The sequence below is a fragment of the Balaenoptera borealis genome (assembly GCF_965194805.1).
Source record: "Balaenoptera borealis genome assembly, chromosome: 10".
Lineage (NCBI taxonomy): Eukaryota > Metazoa > Chordata > Mammalia > Artiodactyla > Balaenopteridae > Balaenoptera > Balaenoptera borealis.
In genome coordinates, this window is record NC_138874.1 from 33,546,190 (window position 1) to 33,569,600 (window position 23,411).

A 23,411-nucleotide genomic window follows, 5' to 3' on the forward strand; every position below is an offset into this window, starting at 1 on the left:
TTTCAAATTAGCTCAGATACCGTTCCATAAACCCAATATGTAATAGACAAGACCTACTCCTTGCTCAGTGAACTGGACTCAACAACCCCTATTCACCGCCCAGGAATATATCTGACTAGTAAGAATCTTAAAACCTATGTATTGATATCTCTCTGTAAGTGAGTCAAGTGGGTGTAAAGCGGCATAAACACAGCAGTGCAAAGCAGCTAAACCCTATTATAAAAATCAATTACTTTTAAAAACCCGTGAAACAAAGACAGTGAAAGAGAGAGAAATTCTTACAAAATTCGTTCAGGGGCTGCGATGCCACCTGGATTGACCATATCTAGACCCACAGCTGATTGAGACATAAGGGTGGACACTCTTGGGGCTGAGAGGTTTGGTGAGGTTGGGTGAGCTAACGCAGACCCTTTAAAGTAATATGGCGTGGTACCCATCCCATGGGTCCCAAATCTCCAGGTTCAAGGGCATCTTCCTACGTCGAAAACATGCACGAGAAACCCAGAAGATGGTACACCGTGTGACCGGGAAAGGTTTCTAAAACGCACCTCATTTCTCATCTCCCTGTGCTCCGGTTCGCCATTCCAGCCACTTTACTAGCAATCTCCCTCCTTGGAGAATCAGCACCTTTAACCTCCTGTTCCGTACACGTTGCAATTTGTCCTGAGGATGAACGGGAAGAGGGGGAACCAATGAGAGACTAGCTCTAGGTGTTGGGACAGGCAGAGGTCACTCTATTTTCCCATCAGGAAGCAGAATTAACCACAGGCTCAGCCTGCCGCCCGGAGCCAGAATAGGGCCTGAAGCAATCCTGCGCTTTTGCGGCCAGCTCCCAAGAAAGCGAGTTGAAAAATGGAGCTCAGGGGCACTGCAATTCACAAACCTGCAGAGTTAGAAATGATAACTCTCGTCCACAAATATATGGAGGGAAGGCTACGAAGAGGATTTGAAAGCAAGGCAGAATTGCAGGAAACCGATTTCAGGAGGTAGATTCGAATCGCCTTTAAAGCACAGGAAAAGCGGCAAAACCTCGACAATGATGCCCTTGGCCAAAAAGGGCGTATGCGTTTTTTCCTGAATATATTCAGGAAAAAACGCATACGCCCTTTTTGGCCAACCAAGCAACCTGGAAAGGCAAATCAGCGCTACAAAGAAGTCTCGCTTCCCATCGGTCAAAAGGGCCATGCTGAATAAAGTGTCAAAACCAGAAATGCAGGACAGGCCATGGAGAAATGGGAGCCTTGCTACGCTGATGGGCGGGCTGTAAATTGCCAACAGCCACTCTGGAGAAGTGTACGGTGTGTCCTGAAACATCTAAAAAACTCAGCTTAGAGAGCATAGGGCACTTCCACTCATGGGCGTATAAATTGGGAAAACTAAAAATCAGCAAGACACAGGCACCCCAAAGTTTAGGGCTGCTCTGTTGACAAGAACCTCCACTTCGTTACACCTTAAACATCCCAGGAAAGAGAAGAATGGATAAAGAAGTTGTGGTCCTTATGTACAATGGAATATCACTCAGCCATGAAATCAACGTCATAAGGCTAGGAGCAGCATGATGAGTGGATTTAGGTACGACGATTCTAAGTGAAATAAGTCACACAGAAAAAGACACTTATCATAAGATATCACTTACAGAGGGAATGTAAAAACCGCTACCCTTGAACTGAATTACAAAACAGAACAGAGTCGCACGTTTAGAAAACACACTATGGCTGCTTAACGGGAAAGGTGAGGTGGGGTGATGCATAAAACAAGGGTTTCAAATTAGCTCAGATACCGTTCCATAAACCCAATATGTAATAGACAAGACCTACTCCTTGCTCAGTGAACTGGACTCAACGCCCCCTATTCACCGCCCAAGAATATATCTGACTAGTAAGAATCTTAAAACCTATGTATTGATATCTCTCTGTAAGTGAGTCAAGTGGGTGTAAAGCGGCATAAACACAGCAGTGCAAAGCAGCTAAACCCTATTATAAAAATCAATTACTTTTAAAAACCCGTGAAACAAAGACAGTGAAAGAGAGAGAAATTCTTACAAAATTCGTTCAGGGGCTGCGATGCCACCTGGATTGACCATATCTAGACCCACAGCTGATTGAGACATAAGGGAGGACACTCTTGGGGCTGAGAGGTTTGGTGAGGTTGGGTGAGCTAACGCAGACCCTGTAAAGTAATACGGCGTGGTACCCATCCCATGGGTCCCAAATCTCCAGGTTCAAGGGCATCGTCCTACGTCGAAAACATGCACGAGAAACCCAGAAGATGGTACACCGTGTGACCGGGAAAGGTTTCTAAAACGCACCTCATTTCTCATCTCCTTGTGCTCCGGTTCGCCATTCCAGCCGCTTTACTAGCAATCTCCCTCCTTGGAGAATCAGCACCTTTAACCTCCTGTTCCGAACACGTTGCAATTTGTCCTGAGGATGAACGGGAAGAGGGGGAACCAATGAGAGACTAGCTCTAGGTGTTGGGACAGGCACAGGTCACTCTATTTTCCCATCAGGAAGCAGAATTAACCACAGGCTCAGCCTGCCGCCCGGAGCCAGAATAGGGCCTGAAGCAATCCTGCGCTTTTGCGGCCAGCTCCCAAGAAAGCGAGTTGAAAAATGGAGCTCAGGGGCACTGCAATTCACAAACCTGCAGAGTTAGAAATGATAACTCTCGTCCACACATATATGGAGGGAAGGCTACGAAGAGGATTTGAAAGCAAGGCAGAATTGCAGGAAACCGATTTCAGGAGGTAGATTCGAATCGCCTTTAAAGCACAGGAAAAGCGGCAAAACCTCGACAATGATGCCCTTGGCCAAAAAGGGCGTATGCGTTTTTTCCTGAATATATTCAGGAAAAAACGCATACGCCCTTTTTGGCCAACCAAGCAACCTGGAAAGGCAAATCAGCGCTACAAAGAAGTCTCGCTTCCCATTGGTCAAAAGGGCCATGCTGAATAAAGTGCCAAACCAGAAATGCAGGACAGGCCATGGAGAAATGGGAGCCTTGCTACGCTGATGGGCGGTCTGTAAATTGCCAACAGCCACTCTGGAGAAGTGTACGGTGTGTCCTGAAACATCTAAAATACTCAGCTTAGAGAGCATAGGGCACTTCCACTCATGGGCGTATAAATTGGGAAAACTAAAAATCAGCAAGACACAGGCACCCCAAAGTTTAGGGCTGCTCTGTTGACAAGAACCTCCACTTCGTTACACCTTAAACATCCCAGGAAAGAGAAGAATGGATAAAGAAGTTGTGGTCCTTATGTACAATGGAATATCACTCAGCCATGAAATCAACGTCATAAGGCTAGGAGCAGCATGATGAGTGGATTTAGGTACGACGATTCTAAGTGAAATAAGTCACACAGAAAAAGACACTTATCATAAGATATCACTTACAGAGGGAATGTAAAAACCGCTACCCTTGAACTGAATTACAAAACAGAACAGAGTCGCACGTTTAGAAAACACACTATGGCTGCTTAACGGGAAAGGTGAGGTGGGGTGATGCATAAAACAAGGGTTTCAAATTAGCTCAGATACCGTTCCATAAACCCAATATGTAATAGACAAGACCTACTCCTTGCTCAGTGAACTGGACTCAACGCCCCCTATTCACCGCCCAAGAATATATCTGACTAGTAAGAATCTTAAAACCTATGTATTGATATCTCTCTGTAAGTGAGTCAAGTGGGTGTAAAGCGGCATAAACACAGCAGTGCAAAGCAGCTAAACCCTATTATAAAAATCAATTACTTTTAAAAACCCGTGAAACAAAGACAGTGAAAGAGAGAGAAATTCTTACAAAATTCGTTCAGGGGCTGCGATGCCACCTGGATTGACCATATCTAGACCCACAGCTGATTGAGACATAAGGGAGGACACTCTTGGGGCTGAGAGGTTTGGTGAGGTTGGGTGAGCTAACGCAGACCCTGTAAAGTAATACGGCGTGGTACCCATCCCATGGGTCCCAAATCTCCAGGTTCAAGGGCATCTTCCTACGTCGAAAACATGCACGAGAAACCCAGAAGATGGTACACCGTGTGACCGGGAAAGGTTTCTAAAACGCACCTCATTTCTCATCTCCTTGTGCTCCGGTTCGCCATTCCAGCCGCTTTACTAGCAATCTCCCTCCTTGGAGAATCAGCACCTTTAACCTCCTGTTCCGAACACGTTTCAATTTGTCCTGAGGATGAACGGGAAGAGGGGGAACCAATGAGAGACTAGCTCTAGGTGTTGGGACAGGCAGAGGTCACTCTATTTTCCCATCAGGAAGCAGAATTAACCACAGGCTCAGCCTGCCGCCCGGAGCCAGAATAGGGCCTGAAGCAATCCTGCGCTTTTGCGGCCAGCTCCCAAGAAAGCGAGTTGAAAAATGGAGCTCAGGGGCACTGCAATTCACAAACCTGCAGAGTTAGAAATGATAACTCTCGTCCACAAATATATGGAGGGAAGGCTACGAAGAGGATTTGAAAGCAAGGCAGAATTGCAGGAAACCGATTTCAGGAGGTAGATTCGAATCGCCTTTAAAGAACAGGAAAAGCGGCAAAACCTCGACAATGATGCCCTTGGCCAAAAAGGGCGTATGCGTTTTTTCCTGAATATATTCAGGAAAAAACGCATACGCCCTTTTTGGCCAACCAAGCAACCTGGAAAGGCAAATCAGCGCTACAAAGAAGTCTCGCTTCCCATCGGTCAAAAGGGCCATGCTGAATAAAGTGTCAAAACCAGAAATGCAGGACAGGCCATGGAGAAATGGGAGCCTTGCTACGCTGATGGGCGGGCTGTAAATTGCCAACAGCCACTCTGGAGAAGTGTACGGTGTGTCCTGAAACATCTAAAAAACTCAGCTTAGAGAGCATAGGGCACTTCCACTCATGGGCGTATAAATTGGGAAAACTAAAAATCAGCAAGACACAGGCACCCCAAAGTTTAGGGCTGCTCTGTTGACAAGAACCTCCACTTCGTTACACCTTAAACATCCCAGGAAAGAGAAGAATGGATAAAGAAGTTGTGGTCCTTATGTACAATGGAATATCACTCAGCCATGAAATCAACGTCATAAGGCTAGGAGCAGCATGATGAGTGGATTTAGGTACGACGATTCTAAGTGAAATAAGTCACACAGAAAAAGACACTTATCATAAGATATCACTTACAGAGGGAATGTAAAAACCGCTACCCTTGAACTGAATTACAAAACAGAACAGAGTCGCACGTTTAGAAAACACACTATGGCTGCTTAACGGGAAAGGTGAGGTGGGGTGATGCATAAAACAAGGGTTTCAAATTAGCTCAGATACCGTTCCATAAACCCAATATGTAATAGACCAGACCTACTCCTTGCTCAGTGAACTGGACTCAACGCCCCCTATTCACCGCCCAAGAATATATCTGACTAGTAAGAATCTTAAAACCTATGTATTGATATCTCTCTGTAAGTGAGTCAAGTGGGTGTAAAGCGGCATAAACACAGCAGTGCAAAGCAGCTAAACCCTATTATAAAAATCAATTACTTTTAAAAACCCGTGAAACAAAGACAGTGAAAGAGAGAGAAATTCTTACAAAATTCGTTCAGGGGCTGCGATGCCACCTGGATTGACCATATCTAGACCCACAGCTGATTGAGACATAAGGGTGGACACTCTTGGGGCTGAGAGGTTTGGTGAGGTTGGGTGAGCTAACGCAGACCCTATAAAGTAATACGGCGTGGTACCCATCCCATGGGTCCCAAATCTCCAGGTTCAAGGGCATCTTCCTACGTCGAAAACATGCACGAGAAACCCAGAAGATGGTACACCGTGTGACCGGGAAAGGTTTCTAAAACGCACCTCATTTCTCATCTCCTTGTGCTCCGGTTCGCCATTCCAGCCGCTTTACTAGCAATCTCCCTCCTTGGAGAATCAGCACCTTTAACCTCCTGTTCCGAACACGTTGCAATTTGTCCTGAGGATGAACGGGAAGAGGGGGAACCAATGAGAGACTAGCTCTAGGTGTTGGGACAGGCACAGGTCACTCTATTTTCCCATCAGGAAGCAGAATTAACCACAGGCTCAGCCTGCCGCCCGGAGCCAGAATAGGGCCTGAAGCAATCCTGCGCTTTTGCGGCCAGCTCCCAAGAAAGCGAGTTGAAAAATGGAGCTCAGGGGCACTGCAATTCACAAACCTGCAGAGTTAGAAATGATAACTCTCGTCCACAAATATATGGAGGGAAGGCAACGAAGAGGATTTGAAAGCAAGGCAGAATTGCAGGAAACCGATTTCAGGAGGTAGATTCGAATCGCCTTTAAAGCACAGGAAAAGCGGCAAAACCTCGACAATGATGCCCTTGGCCAAAAAGGGCGTATGCGTTTTTTCCTGAATATATTCAGGAAAAAACGCATACGCCCTTTTTGGCCAACCAAGCAACCTGGAAAGGCAAATCAGCGCTACAAAGAAGTCTCGCTTCCCATCGGTCAAAAGGGCCATGCTGAATAAAGTGTCAAAACCAGAAATGCAGGACAGGCCATGGAGAAATGGGAGCCTTGCTACGCTGATGGGCGGTCTGTAAATTGCCAACAGCCACTCTGGAGAAGTGTACGGTGTGTCCTGAAACATCTAAAAAACTCAGCTTAGAGAGCATAGGGCACTTCCACTCATGGGCGTATAAATTGGGAAAACTAAAAATCAGCAAGACACAGGCACCCCAAAGTTTAGGGCTGCTCTGTTGACAAGAACCTCCACTTCGTTACACCTTAAACATCCCAGGAAAGAGAAGAATGGATAAAGAAGTTGTGGTCCTTATGTACAATGGAATATCACTCAGCCATGAAATCAACGTCATAAGGCTAGGAGCAGCATGATGAGTGGATTTAGGTACGACGATTCTAAGTGAAATAAGTCACACAGAAAAAGACACTTATCATAAGATATCACTTACAGAGGGAATGTAAAAACCGCTACCCTTGAACTGAATTACAAAACAGAACAGAGTCGCACGTTTAGAAAACACACTATGGCTGCTTAACGGGAAAGGTGAGGTGGGGTGATGCATAAAACAAGGGTTTCAAATTAGCTCAGATACCGTTCCATAAACCCAATATGTAATAGACCAGACCTACTCCTTGCTCAGTGAACTGGACTCAACGCCCCCTATTCACCGCCCAAGAATATATCTGACTAGTAAGAATCTTAAAACCTATGTATTGATATCTCTCTGTAAGTGAGTCAAGTGGGTGTAAAGCGGCATAAACACAGCAGTGCAAAGCAGCTAAACCCTATTATAAAAATCAATTACTTTTAAAAACCCGTGAAACAAAGACAGTGAAAGAGAGAGAAATTCTTACAAAATTCGTTCAGGGGCTGCGATGCCACCTGGATTGACCATATCTAGACCCACAGCTGATTGAGACATAAGGGAGGATACTCTTGGGGCTGAGAGGTTTGGTGAGGTTGGGTGAGCTAACGCAGACCCTGTAAAGTAATACGGCGTGGTACCCATCCCATGGGTCCCAAATCTCCAGGTTCAAGGGCATCGTCCTACGTCGAAAACATGCACGAGAAACCCAGAAGATGGTACACCGTGTGACCGGGAAAGATTTCTAAAACGCACCTCATTTCTCATCTCCTTGTGCTCCGGTTCGCCATTCCAGCCGCTTTACTAGCAATCTCCCACCTTGGAGAATCAGCACCTTTAACCTCCTGTTCCGAACACGTTGCAATTTGTCCTGAAGATGAACGGGAAGAGGGGGAACCAATGAGAGACTAGCTCTAGGTGTTGGGACAGGCAGAGGTCACTCTATTTTCCCATCAGGAAGCAGAATTAACCACAGGCTCAGCCTGCCGCCCGGAGCCAGAATAGGGCCTGAAGCAATCCTGCGATTTTGCGGCTAGCTCCCAAGAAAGCGAGTTGAAAAATGGAGCTCAGGGGCACTGCAATTCACAAACCTGCAGAGTTAGAAATGATAACTCTCGTCCACAAATATATGGAGGGAAGGCTACGAAGAGGATTTGAAAGCAAGGCAGAATTGCAGGAAACCGATTTCAGGAGGTAGATTCGAATCGCCTTTAAAGCACAGGAAAAGCGGCAAAACCTCGACAATGATGCCCTTGGACAAAAAGGGCGTATGCGTTTTTTCCTGAATATATTCAGGAAAAAACGCATACGCCCTTTTTGGCCAACCAAGCAACCTGGAAAGGCAAATCAGCGCTACAAAGAAGTCTCGCTTCCCATCGGTCAAAAGGGCCATGCTGAATAAAGTGTCAAAACCAGAAATGCAGGACAGGCCATGGAGAAATGGGAGCCTTGCTACGCTGATGGGCGGGCTGTAAATTGCCAACAGCCACTCTGGAGAAGTGTACGGTGTGTCCTGAAACATCTAAAAAACTCAGCTTAGAGAGCATAGGGCACTTCCACTCATGGGCGTATAAATTGGGAAAACTAAAAATCAGCAAGACACAGGCACCCCAAAGTTTAGGGCTGCTCTGTTGACAAGAACCTCCACTCCGTTACACCTTAAACATCCCAGGAAAGAGAAGAATGGATAAAGAAGTTGTGGTCCTTATGTACAATGGAATATCACTCAGCCATGAAATCAACGTCATAAGGCTAGGAGCAGCATGATGAGTGGATTTAGGTACGACGATTCTAAGTGAAATAAGTCACACAGAAAAAGACACTTATCATAAGATATCACTTACAGAGGGAATGTAAAAACCGCTACCCTTGAACTGAATTACAAAACAGAACAGAGTCGCACGTTTAGAAAACACACTATGGCTGCTTAACGGGAAAGGTGAGGTGGGGTGATGCATAAAACAAGGGTTTCAAATTAGCTCAGATACCGTTCCATAAACCCAATATGTAATAGACAAGACCTACTCCTTGCTCAGTGAACTGGACTCAACGCCCCCTATTCACCGCCCAAGAATATATCTGACTAGTAAGAATCTTAAAACCTATGTATTGATATCTCTCTGTAAGTGAGTCAAGTGGGTGTAAAGCGGCATAAACACAGCAGTGCAAAGCAGCTAAACCCTATTATAAAAATCAATTACTTTTAAAAACCCGTGAAACAAAGACAGTGAAAGAGAGAGAAATTCTTACAAAATTCGTTCAGGGGCTGCGATGCCACCTGGATTGACCATATCTAGACCCACAGCTGATTGAGACATAAGGGAGGACACTCTTGGGGCTGAGAGGTTTGGTGAGGTTGGGTGAGCTAACGCAGACCCTGTAAAGTAATACGGCGTGGTACCCATCCCATGGGTCCCAAATCTCCAGGTTCAAGGGCATCGTCCTACGTCGAAAACATGCACGAGAAACCCAGAAGATGGTACACCGTGTGACCGGGAAAGGTTTCTAAAACGCACCTCATTTCTCATCTCCTTGTGCTCCGGTTCGCCATTCCAGCCGCTTTACTAGCAATCTCCCTCCTTGGAGAATCAGCACCTTTAACCTCCTGTTCCGAACACGTTGCAATTTGTCCTGAGGATGAACGGGAAGAGGGGGAACCAATGAGAGACTAGCTCTAGGTGTTGGGACAGGCACAGGTCACTCTATTTTCCCATCAGGAAGCAGAATTAACCACAGGCTCAGCCTGCCGCCCGGAGCCAGAATAGGGCCTGAAGCAATCCTGCGCTTTTGCGGCCAGCTCCCAAGAAAGCGAGTTGAAAAATGGAGCTCAGGGGCACTGCAATTCACAAACCTGCAGAGTTAGAAATGATAACTCTCGTCCACAAATATATGGAGGGAAGGCAACGAAGAGGATTTGAAAGCAAGGCAGAATTGCAGGAAACCGATTTCAGGAGGTAGATTCGAATCGCCTTTAAAGCACAGGAAAAGCGGCAAAACCTCGACAATGATGCCCTTGGCCAAAAAGGGCGTATGCGTTTTTTCCTGAATATATTCAGGAAAAAACGCATACGCCCTTTTTGGCCAACCAAGCAACCTGGAAAGGCAAATCAGCGCTACAAAGAAGTCTCGCTTCCCATCGGTCAAAAGGGCCATGCTGAATAAAGTGTCAAAACCAGAAATGCAGGACAGGCCATGGAGAAATGGGAGCCTTGCTACGCTGATGGGCGGGCTGTAAATTGCCAACAGCCACTCTGGAGAAGTGTACGGTGTGTCCTGAAACATCTAAAAAACTCAGCTTAGAGAGCATAGGGCACTTCCACTCATGGGCGTATAAATTGGGAAAACTAAAAATCAGCAAGACACAGGCACCCCAAAGTTTAGGGCTGCTCTGTTGACAAGAACCTCCACTTCGTTACACCTTAAACATCCCAGGAAAGAGAAGAATGGATAAAGAAGTTGTGGTCCTTATGTACAATGGAATATCACTCAGCCATGAAATCAACGTCATAAGGCTAGGAGCAGCATGATGAGTGGATTTAGGTACGACGATTCTAAGTGAAATAAGTCACACAGAAAAAGACACTTATCATAAGATATCACTTACAGAGAGAATGTAAAAACCGCTACCCTTGAACTGAATTACAAAACAGAACAGAGTCGCACGTTTAGAAAACACACTATGGCTGCTTAACGGGAAAGGTGAGGTGGGGTGATGCATAAAACAAGGGTTTCAAATTAGCTCAGATACCGTTCCATAAACCCAATATGTAATAGACAAGACCTACTCCTTGCTCAGTGAACTGGACTCAACAACCCCTATTCACCCCCCAGGAATATATCTGACTAGTAAGAATCTTAAAACCTATGTATTGATATCTCTCTGTAAGTGAGTCAAGTGGGTGTAAAGCGGCATAAACACAGCAGTGCAAAGCAGCTAAACCCTATTATAAAAATCAATTACTTTTAAAAACCCGTGAAACAAAGACAGTGAAAGAGAGAGAAATTCTTACAAAATTCGTTCAGGGGCTGCGATGCCACCTGGATTGACCATATCTAGACCCACAGCTGATTGAGACATAAGGGTGGACACTCTTGGGGCTGAGAGGTTTGGTGAGGTTGGGTGAGCTAACGCAGACCCTTTAAAGTAATATGGCGTGGTACCCATCCCATGGGTCCCAAATCTCCAGGTTCAAGGGCATCTTCCTACGTCGAAAACATGCACGAGAAACCCAGAAGATGGTACACCGTGTGACCGGGAAAGGTTTCTAAAACGCACCTCATTTCTCATCTCCTTGTGCTCCGGTTCGCCATTCCAGCCACTTTACTAGCAATCTCCCTCCTTGGAGAATCAGCACCTTTAACCTCCTGTTCCGTACACGTTGCAATTTGTCCTGAGGATGAACGGGAAGAGGGGGAACCAATGAGAGACTAGCTCTAGGTGTTGGGACAGGCAGAGGTCACTCTATTTTCCCATCAGGAAGCAGAATTAACCACAGGCTCAGCCTGCCGCCCGGAGCCAGAATAGGGCCTGAAGCAATCCTGCGCTTTTGCGGCCAGCTCCCAAGAAAGCGAGTTGAAAAATGGAGCTCAGGGGCACTGCAATTCACAAACCTGCAGAGTTAGAAATGATAACTCTCGTCCACAAATATATGGAGGGAAGGCTACGAAGAGGATTTGAAAGCAAGGCAGAATTGCAGGAAACCGATTTCAGGAGGTAGATTCGAATCGCCTTTAAAGCACAGGAAAAGCGGCAAAACCTCGACAATGATGCCCTTGGCCAAAAAGGGCGTATGCGTTTTTTCCTGAATATATTCAGGAAAAAACGCATACGCCCTTTTTGGCCAACCAAGCAACCTGGAAAGGCAAATCAGCGCTACAAAGAAGTCTCGCTTCCCATCGGTCAAAAGGGCCATGCTGAATAAAGTGTCAAAACCAGAAATGCAGGACAGGCCATGGAGAAATGGGAGCCTTGCTACGCTGATGGGCGGGCTGTAAATTGCCAACAGCCACTCTGGAGAAGTGTACGGTGTGTCCTGAAACATCTAAAAAACTCAGCTTAGAGAGCATAGGGCACTTCCACTCATGGGCGTATAAATTGGGAAAACTAAAAATCAGCAAGACACAGGCACCCCAAAGTTTAGGGCTGCTCTGTTGACAAGAACCTCCACTTCGTTACACCTTAAACATCCCAGGAAAGAGAAGAATGGATAAAGAAGTTGTGGTCCTTATGTACAATGGAATATCACTCAGCCATGAAATCAACGTCATAAGGCTAGGAGCAGCATGATGAGTGGATTTAGGTACGACGATTCTAAGTGAAATAAGTCACACAGAAAAAGACACTTATCATAAGATATCACTTACAGAGGGAATGTAAAAACCGCTACCCTTGAACTGAATTACAAAACAGAACAGAGTCGCACGTTTAGAAAACACACTATGGCTGCTTAACGGGAAAGGTGAGGTGGGGTGATGCATAAAACAAGGGTTTCAAATTAGCTCAGATACCGTTCCATAAACCCAATATGTAATAGACAAGACCTACTCCTTGCTCAGTGAACTGGACTCAACAACCCCTATTCACCGCCCAGGAATATATCTGACTAGTAAGAATCTTAAAACCTATGTATTGATATCTCTCTGTAAGTGAGTCAAGTGGGTGTAAAGCGGCATAAACACAGCAGTGCAAAGCAGCTAAACCCTATTATAAAAATCAATTACTTTTAAAAACCCGTGAAACAAAGACAGTGAAAGAGAGAGAAATTCTTACAAAATTCGTTCAGGGGCTGCGATGCCACCTGGATTGACCATATCTAGACCCACAGCTGATTGAGACATAAGGGTGGACACTCTTGGGGCTGAGAGGTTTGGTGAGGTTGGGTGAGCTAACGCAGACCCTTTAAAGTAATATGGCGTGGTACCCATCCCATGGGTCCCAAATCTCCAGGTTCAAGGGCATCTTCCTACGTCGAAAACATGCACGAGAAACCCAGAAGATGGTACACCGTGTGACCGGGAAAGGTTTCTAAAACGCACCTCATTTCTCATCTCCCTGTGCTCCGGTTCGCCATTCCAGCCACTTTACTAGCAATCTCCCTCCTTGGAGAATCAGCACCTTTAACCTCCTGTTCCGTACACGTTGCAATTTGTCCTGAGGATGAACGGGAAGAGGGGGAACCAATGAGAGACTAGCTCTAGGTGTTGGGACAGGCAGAGGTCACTCTATTTTCCCATCAGGAAGCAGAATTAACCACAGGCTCAGCCTGCCGCCCGGAGCCAGAATAGGGCCTGAAGCAATCCTGCGCTTTTGCGGCCAGCTCCCAAGAAAGCGAGTTGAAAAATGGAGCTCAGGGGCACTGCAATTCACAAACCTGCAGAGTTAGAAATGATAACTCTCGTCCACAAATATATGGAGGGAAGGCTACGAAGAGGATTTGAAAGCAAGGCAGAATTGCAGGAAACCGATTTCAGGAGGTAGATTCGAATCGCCTTTAAAGCACAGGAAAAGCGGCAAAACCTCGACAATGATGCCCTTGGCCAAAAAGGGCGTATGCGTTTTTTCCTGAATATATTCAGGAAAAAACGCATACGCCCTTTTTGGCCAACCAAGCAACCTGGAAAGGCAAATCAGCGCTACAAAGAAGTCTCGCTTCCCATCGGTCAAAAGGGCCATGCTGAATAAAGTGTCAAAACCAGAAATGCAGGACAGGCCATGGAGAAATGGGAGCCTTGCTACGCTGATGGGCGGGCTGTAAATTGCCAACAGCCACTCTGGAGAAGTGTACGGTGTGTCCTGAAACATCTAAAAAACTCAGCTTAGAGAGCATAGGGCACTTCCACTCATGGGCGTATAAATTGGGAAAACTAAAAATCAGCAAGACACAGGCACCCCAAAGTTTAGGGCTGCTCTGTTGACAAGAACCTCCACTTCGTTACACCTTAAACATCCCAGGAAAGAGAAGAATGGATAAAGAAGTTGTGGTCCTTATGTACAATGGAATATCACTCAGCCATGAAATCAACGTCATAAGGCTAGGAGCAGCATGATGAGTGGATTTAGGTACGACGATTCTAAGTGAAATAAGTCACACAGAAAAAGACACTTATCATAAGATATCACTTACAGAGGGAATGTAAAAACCGCTACCCTTGAACTGAATTACAAAACAGAACAGAGTCGCACGTTTAGAAAACACACTATGGCTGCTTAACGGGAAAGGTGAGGTGGGGTGATGCATAAAACAAGGGTTTCAAATTAGCTCAGATACCGTTCCATAAACCCAATATGTAATAGACCAGACCTACTCCTTGCTCAGTGAACTGGACTCAACGCCCCCTATTCACCGCCCAAGAATATATCTGACTAGTAAGAATCTTAAAACCTATGTATTGATATCTCTCTGTAAGTGAGTCAAGTGGGTGTAAAGCGGCATAAACACAGCAGTGCAAAGCAGCTAAACCCTATTATAAAAATCAATTACTTTTAAAAACCCGTGAAACAAAGACAGTGAAAGAGAGAGAAATTCTTACAAAATTCGTTCAGGGGCTGCGATGCCACCTGGATTGACCATATCTAGACCCACAGCTGATTGAGACATAAGGGAGGACACTCTTGGGGCTGAGAGGTTTGGTGAGGTTGGGTGAGCTAACGCAGACCCTGTAAAGTAATACGGCGTGGTACCCATCCCATGGGTCCCAAATCTCCAGGTTCAAGGGCATCGTCCTACGTCGAAAACATGCACGAGAAACCCAGAAGATGGTACACCGTGTGACCGGGAAAGGTTTCTAAAACGCACCTCATTTCTCATCTCCTTGTGCTCCGGTTCGCCATTCCAGCCGCTTTACTAGCAATCTCCCTCCTTGGAGAATCAGCACCTTTAACCTCCTGTTCCGAACACGTTGCAATTTGTCCTGAGGATGAACGGGAAGAGGGGGAACCAATGAGAGACTAGCTCTAGGTGTTGGGACAGGCACAGGTCACTCTATTTTCCCATCAGGAAGCAGAATTAACCACAGGCTCAGCCTGCCGCCCGGAGCCAGAATAGGGCCTGAAGCAATCCTGCGCTTTTGCGGCCAGCTCCCAAGAAAGCGAGTTGAAAAATGGAGCTCAGGGGCACTGCAATTCACAAACCTGCAGAGTTAGAAATGATAACTCTCGTCCACAAATATATGGAGGGAAGGCTACGAAGAGGATTTGAAAGCAAGGCAGAATTGCAGGAAACCGATTTCAGGAGGTAGATTCGAATCGCCTTTAAAGCACAGGAAAAGCGGCAAAACCTCGACAATGATGCCCTTGGCCAAAAAGGGCGTATGCGTTTTTTCCTGAATATATTCAGGAAAAAACGCATACGCCCTTTTTGGCCAACCAAGCAACCTGGAAAGGCAAATCAGCGCTACAAAGAAGTCTCGCTTCCCATTGGTCAAAAGGGCCATGCTGAATAAAGTGCCAAACCAGAAATGCAGGACAGGCCATGGAGAAATGGGAGCCTTGCTACGCTGATGGGCGGGCTGTAAATTGCCAACAGCCACTCTGGAGAAGTGTACGGTGTGTCCTGAAACATCTAAAATACTCAGCTTAGAGAGCATAGGGCACTTCCACTCATGGGCGTATAAATTGGGAAAACTAAAAATCAGCAAGACACAGGCACCCCAAAGTTTAGGGCTGCTCTGTTGACAAGAACCTCCACTTCGTTACACCTTAAACATCCCAGGAAAGAGAAGAATGGATAAAGAAGTTGTGGTCCTTATGTACAATGGAATATCACTCAGCCATGAAATCAACGTCATAAGGCTAGGAGCAGCATGATGAGTGGATTTAGGTACGACGATTCTAAGTGAAATAAGTCACACAGAAAAAGACACTTATCATAAGATATCACTTACAGAGGGAATGTAAAAACCGCTACCCTTGAACTGAATTACAAAACAGAACAGAGTCGCACGTTTAGAAAACACACTATGGCTGCTTAACGGGAAAGGTGAGGTGGGGTGATGCATAAAACAAGGGTTTCAAATTAGCTCAGATACCGTTCCATAAACCCAATATGTAATAGACAAGACCTACTCCTTGCTCAGTGAACTGGACTCAACGCCCCCTATTCACCGCCCAAGAATATATCTGACTAGTAAGAATCTTAAAACCTATGTATTGATATCTCTCTGTAAGTGAGTCAAGTGGGTGTAAAGCGGCATAAACACAGCAGTGCAAAGCAGCTAAACCCTATTATAAAAATCAATTACTTTTAAAAACCCGTGAAACAAAGACAGTGAAAGAGAGAGAAATTCTTACAAAATTCGTTCAGGGGCTGCGATGCCACCTGGATTGACCATATCTAGACCCACAGCTGATTGAGACATAAGGGAGGACACTCTTGGGGCTGAGAGGTTTGGTGAGGTTGGGTGAGCTAACGCAGACCCTGTAAAGTAATACGGCGTGGTACCCATCCCATGGGTCCCAAATCTCCAGGTTCAAGGGCATCTTCCTACGTCGAAAACATGCACGAGAAACCCAGAAGATGGTACACCGTGTGACCGGGAAAGGTTTCTAAAACGCACCTCATTTCTCATCTCCTTGTGCTCCGGTTCGCCATTCCAGCCGCTTTACTAGCAATCTCCCTCCTTGGAGAATCAGCACCTTTAACCTCCTGTTCCGAACACGTTTCAATATGTCCTGAGGATGAACGGGAAGAGGGGGAACCAATGAGAGACTAGCTCTAGGTGTTGGGACAGGCAGAGGTCACTCTATTTTCCCATCAGGAAGCAGAATTAACCACAGGCTCAGCCTGCCGCCCGGAGCCAGAATAGGGCCTGAAGCAATCCTGCGCTTTTGCGGCCAGCTCCCAAGAAAGCGAGTTGAAAAATGGAGCTCAGGGGCACTGCAATTCACAAACCTGCAGAGTTAGAAATGATAACTCTCGTCCACAAATATATGGAGGGAAGGCAACGAAGAGGATTTGAAAGCAAGGCAGAATTGCAGGAAACCGATTTCAGGAGGTAGATTCGAATCGCCTTTAAAGCACAGGAAAAGCGGCAAAACCTCGACAATGATGCCCTTGGCCAAAAAGGGCGTATGCGTTTTTTCCTGAATATATTCAGGAAAAAACGCATACGCCCTTTTTGGCCAACCAAGCAACCTGGAAAGGCAAATCAGCGCTACAAAGAAGTCTCGCTTCCCATCGGTCAAAAGGGCCATGCTGAATAAAGTGTCAAAACCAGAAATGCAGGACAGGCCATGGAGAAATGGGAGCCTTGCTACGCTGATGGGCGGGCTGTAAATTGCCAACAGCCACTCTGGAGAAGTGTACGGTGTGTCCTGAAACATGTAAAAAACTCAGCTTAGAGAGCATAGGGCACTTCCACTCATGGGCGTATAAATTGGGAAAACTAAAAATCAGCAAGACACAGGCACCCCAAAGTTTAGGGCTGCTCTGTTGACAAGAACCTCCACTTCGTTACACCTTAAACATCCCAGGAAAGAGAAGAATGGATAAAGAAGTTGTGGGTCTTATGTACAATGGAATATCACTCAGCCATGAAATCAACGTCATAAGGCTAGGAGCAGCATGATGAGTGGATTTAGGTACGACGATTCTAAGTGAAATAAGTCACACAGAAAAAGACACTTATCATAAGATATCACTTACAGAGAGAATGTAAAAACCGCTACCCTTGAACTGAATTACAAAACAGAACAGAGTCGCACGTTTAGAAAACACACTATGGCTGCTTAACGGGAAAGGTGAGGTGGGGTGATGCATAAAACAAGGGTTTCAAATTAGCTCAGATACCGTTCCATAAACCCAATATGTAATAGACAAGACCTACTCCTTGCTCAGTGAACTGGACTCAACAACCCCTATTCACCCCCCAGGAATACATCTGACTAGTAAGAATCTTAAAACCTATGTATTGATATCTCTCTGTAAGTGAGTCAAGTGGGTGTAAAGTGGCATAAACACAGCAGTGCAAAGCAGCTAAACCCCATTATAAAAATCAATTACTTTTAAAAACCCGTGAAACAAAGACAGTGAAAGAGAGAGAAATTCTTACAAAATTCGTTCAGGGGCTGCGATGCCACCTGGATTGACCATATCTAGACCCACAGCTGCTTGAGACATAAGGGTGGACACTCTTGGGGCTGAGAGGTTTGGTGAGGTTGGGTGAGCTAACGCAGACCCTTTAAAGTAATATGGCGTGGTACCCATCCCATGGGTCCCAAATCTCCAGGTTCAAGGGCATCTTCCTACGTCGAAAACATGCACGAGAAACCCAGAAGATGGTACACCGTGTGACCGGGAAAGGTTTCTAAAACGCACCTCATTTCTCATCTCCTTGTGCTCCGGTTCGCCATTCCAGCCGCTTTACTAGCAATCTCCCTCCTGGGAGAATCAGGACCTTTAACCTCCTGTTCCGTACACGTTGCAATTTGTCCTGAGGATGAACGGGAAGAGGGGGAACCAATGAGAGACTAGCTCTAAGTGTTGGGACAGGCACAAGTCACTCTATTTTCCCATCAGGAAGAAGAATTAACGACAGGCTCAGCCTACCGCCCGGAGCCAGAATAGGGCCTGAAGCAATCCTGCGCTTTTGCGGCCAGCTCCCAAGAAAGCGAGTTAAAAAATGGAGCTCAGGGGCACTGCAATTCACAAACCTGCAGAGGTAGAAATGATAACTCTCGTCCACAAATATATGGAAGGAAGGCAACGATGAGGATTTGAAAGCAAGGCAGAATTGCAGGAAACAGATTTCAGGAGGTAGATTCGAATCGCATTTAAAGCACAGGAAAAGCGGCAAAACCTCGACAATGATGCCCTTGGCCAAAAAGGGCGTATGCGTTTTTTCCTGAATATATTCAGGAAAAAACGCATACGCCCTTTTTGGCCAACCAAGCAACCTGGAAAGGCAAATCAGCGCTACAAAGAAGTCTCGCTTCCCATCGGTCAAAAGGGCCATGCTGAATAAAGTGTCAAAACCAGAAATGCAGGACAGGCCATGGAGAAATGGGAGCCTTGCTACGCTGATGGGCGGGCTGTAAATTGCCAACAGCCACTCTGGAGAAGTGTACGGTGTGTCCTGAAACATCTAAAAAACTCAGCTCAGAGAGCATAGGGCACTTCCACTCATGGGCGTATAAATTGGGAAAACTAAAAATCAGCAAGACACAGGCACCCCAAAGTTTAGGGCTGCTCTGTTGACAAGAACCTCCACTTCGTTACACCTTAAACATCCCAGGAAAGAGAAGAAGTTGTGGTCCTTATGTACAATGGAATATCACTCAGCCATGAAATCAACGTCATAAGGCTAGGAGCAGCATGATGAGTGGATTTAGGTACGACGATTCTAAGTGAAATAAGTCACACAGAAAAAGACACTTATCATAAGATATCACTTACAGAGAGAATGTAAAAACCGCTACCCTTGAACTGAATTACAAAACAGAACAGAGTCGCACGTTTAGAAAACACACTATGGCTGCTTAACGGGAAAGGTGAGGTGGGGTGATGCATAAAAAAAGGGTTTCAAATTAGCTCAGATACCGTTCCATAAACCCAATATGTAATAGACAAGACCTACTCCTTGCTCAGTGAACTGGACTCAACGCCCCCTATTCACCGCCCAAGAATATATCTGACTAGTAAGAATCTTAAAACCTATGCATTGATATCTCTCTGTAAGTGAGTCAAGTGGGTGTAAAGCGGCATAAACACAGCAGTGCAAAGCAGCTGAACCCCATTATAAAAATCAATTACTTTTAAAAACCTGTGAAACAAAGACAGTGAAAGAGAGAGAAATTCTTACAAAATTCGTTCAGGGGCTGCGATGCCAGCTGGATTGACCATATCTAGACCCACAGATGACTGAGACATAAGGGTGGACACTCTTGGGGCTGAGAGGTTTGGAGAGGTTGGGTGAGCAAACGCAGACCCTGTAAAGTAATATGGCGTGGTACCCATCCCATGGGTCCCAAATCTCCAGGTTCAAGGGCATCTTCCTACGTCGAAAACATGCACGAGAAACCCAGAAGATGGTACACCGTGTGACCGGGAAAGGTTTCTAAAACACACCTCATTTCTCATCTCCTTGTGCTCCGGTTCGCCATTCCAGCCGCTTTACTAGCAATCTCCCTCCTGGGAGAATCAGCACCTTTAACCTCCTGTTCCGTACACATTGCAATTTGTCCTGAGGATGAACGGGAAGAGGGGGAACCAATGAGAGACTAGCTCTAGGTGTTGGGACAGGCACAGGTCACTCTATTTTCCCATCAGGAAGAAGAATTAACCACAGGCTCAGCCTGCCGCACGGAGCCAGAATAGGGCCTGAAGCAATCTTGCGCTTTTGCGGCCAGCTCCCAAGAAAGCGAGTTGAAAAATGGAGCTCAGGGGCACTGCAATTCACAAACCTGCAGAGTTAGAAATGATAACTCTCGTCCACAAATATATGGAGGGAAGGCTACGAAGAGGATTTGAAAGCAAGGTAGAATTGCAGGAAACAGATTTCAGGAGGTAGATTCGAATCGCCTTTAAAGCACAGGAAAAGCGGCAAAACCTCGACAATGATGCCCTTGTCCAAAAAGGGCGTATGCGTTTTTTCCTGAATATATTCAGGAAAAAACGCATACGCCCTTTTTGGCCAACCAAGCAACCTGGAAAGGCAAATCAGCGCTACAAAGAAGTCTCGCTTCCCATCGGTCAAAAGGGCCATGCTGAATAAAGTGTCAAAACCAGAAATGCAGGACAGGCCATGGAGAAATGGGAGCCTTGCTACGCTGATGGGCGGGCTGTAAATTGCCAACAGCCACTCTGGAGAAGTGTACGGTGTGTCCTGAAACATCTAAAAAACTCAGCTTAGAGAGCATAGGGCACTTCCACTCATGGGCGTATAAATTGGGAAAACTAAAAATCAGCAAGACACAGGCACCCCAAAGTTTAGGGCTGCTCTGTTGACAAGAACCTCCACTTCGTTACACCTTAAACATCCCAGGAAAGAGAAGAATGGATAAAGAAGTTGTGGTCCTTATGTACAATGGAATATCACTCATCCATGAAATCAACGTCATAAGGCTAGGAGCAGCATGATGAGTGGATTTAGGTACGACGATTCTAAGTGAAATAAGTCACACAGAAAAAGACACTTATCATAAGATATCACTTACAGAGAGAATGTAAAAACCGCTACCCTTGAACTGAATTACAAAACAGAACAGAGTCGCACGTTTAGAAAACACACTATGGCTGCTTAACGGGAAAGGTGAGGTGGGGTGATGCATAAAACAAGGGTTTCAAATTAGCTCAGATACCGTTCCATAAACCCAATATGTAATAGACAAGACCTACTCCTTGCTCAGTGAACTGGACTCAACGCCCCCTATTCACCGCCCAAGAATATATCTGACTAGTAAGAATCTTAAAACCTATGTATTGATATCTCTCTGTAAGTGAGTCAAGTGGGTGTAAAGCGGCATAAACACAGCAGTGCAAAGCAGCTAAACCCCATTATAAAAATCAATTACTTTTAAAAACCTGTGAAACAAAGACAGTGAAAGAGAGAGAAATTCTTACAAAATTCGTTCAGGGGCTGCGATGCCAGCTGGATTGACCATATCTAGACCCACAGATGACTGAGACATAAGGGTGGACACTCTTGGGGCTGAGAGGTTTGGAGAGGTTGGGTGAGCTAACGCAGACCCTGTAAAGTAATATGGCTTGGTACCCATCCCATCGGTCCCAAATCTCCAGGGTCAAGGGCATCTTCCTACGTCGAAAACATGCACGAGAAACCCAGAAGATGGTACACCGTGTGACCGGGAAAGGTTTCTAAAACGCACCTCATTTCTCATCTCCTTGTGCTCCGGTTCGCCATTCCAGCCGCTTTACTAGCAATCTCCCTCCTTGGAGAATCAGCGCCTTTAACCTCCTGTTCCGTACACGTTGCAATTTGTCCTGAGGATGAACGGGAAGAGGGGGAACCAATGAGAGACTAGCTCTAGGTGTTGGGACAGGCACAGGTCACTCTATTTTCCCATCAGGATGAAGAATTAACCACAGGCTTAGCCTGCCGCCCGGAGCCAGAATAGGGCCTGAAGCAATCCTGCGCTTTTGCGGCCAGCTCCCAAGAAAGCGAGTTGAAAAATGGAGCTCAGGGGCACTGCAATTCACAAACCTGCAGAGTTAGAAATGATAACTCTCGTCCACAAATATATGGAGGGAAGGCTACGAAGAGGATTTGAAAGCAAGGTAGAATTGCAGGAAACAGATTTCAGGAGGTAGATTCGAATCGCCTTTAGAGCACAGGAAAAGCGGCAAAACCTCGACAATGATGCCCTTGGCCAAAAAGGGCGTATGCGTTTTTTCCTGAATATATTCAGGAAAAAACGCATACGCCCTTTTTGGCCAACCAAGCAACCTGGAAAGGCAAATCAGCGCTACAAAGAAGTCTCACTTCCCATCGGTCAAAAGGGCCATGCTGAATAAAGTGTCAAAACCAGAAATGCAGGACAGGCCATGGAGAAATGGGAGCCTTGCTACGCTGATGGGCGGGCTGTAAATTGCCAACAGCCACTCTGGAGAAGTGTACGGTGTGTCCTGAAACATCTAAAAAACTCAGCTTAGAGAGCATAGGGCACTTCCACTCATGGGCATATAAATTGGGAAAACTAAAAATCAGCAAGACACAGGCACCCCAAAGTTTAGGGCTGCTCTGTTGACAAGAACCTCCACTTCGTTACACCTTAAACATCCCAGGAAAGAGAAGAATGGATAAAGAAGTTGTGGTCCTTATGTACAATGGAATATCACTCAGCCATGAAATCAACGTCATAAGGCTAGGAGCAGCATGATGAGTGGATTTAGGTACGACGATTCTAAGTGAAATAAGTCACACAGAAAAAGACACTTATCATAAGATATCACTTACAGAGAGAATGTAAAAACCGCTACCCTTGAACTGAATTACAAAACAGAACAGAGTCGCACGTTTAGAAAACACACTATGGCTGCTTAACGGGAAAGGTGAGGTGGGGTGATGCATAAAACAAGGGTTTCAAATTAGCTCAGATACCGTTCCATAAACCCAATATGTAATAGACAAGACCTACTCCTTGCTCAGTGAACTGGACTCAACGCCCCCTATTCACCGCCCAAGAATATATCTGACTAGTAAGAATCTTAAAACCTATGTATTGATATCTATCTGTAAGTGAGTCAAGTGGGTGAAAAGCGGCATAAACACAGCAGTGCAAAGCAGCTAAACCCTATTATAAAAATCAATTACTTTTAAAAACCCATGAAACAAAGACAGTGAAAGAGAGAGAAATTCTTACAAAATTCGTTCAGGGGCTGCGATGCCACCTGGATTGACCATATCTAGACCCACAGCTGATGGAGACATAAGGGTGGACACTCTTGGGGCTGAGAGGTTTGGTGAGGTTGGGTGAGCAAACGCAGACCCTGTAAAGTAATACGGCGTGGTACCCATCCCATGGGTCCCAAATCTCCAGGGTCAAGGGCATCTTCCTACGTCGAAAACATGCACGAGAAACCCAGAAGATGGTACACCGTGTGACCGGGAAAGGTTTCTAAAAC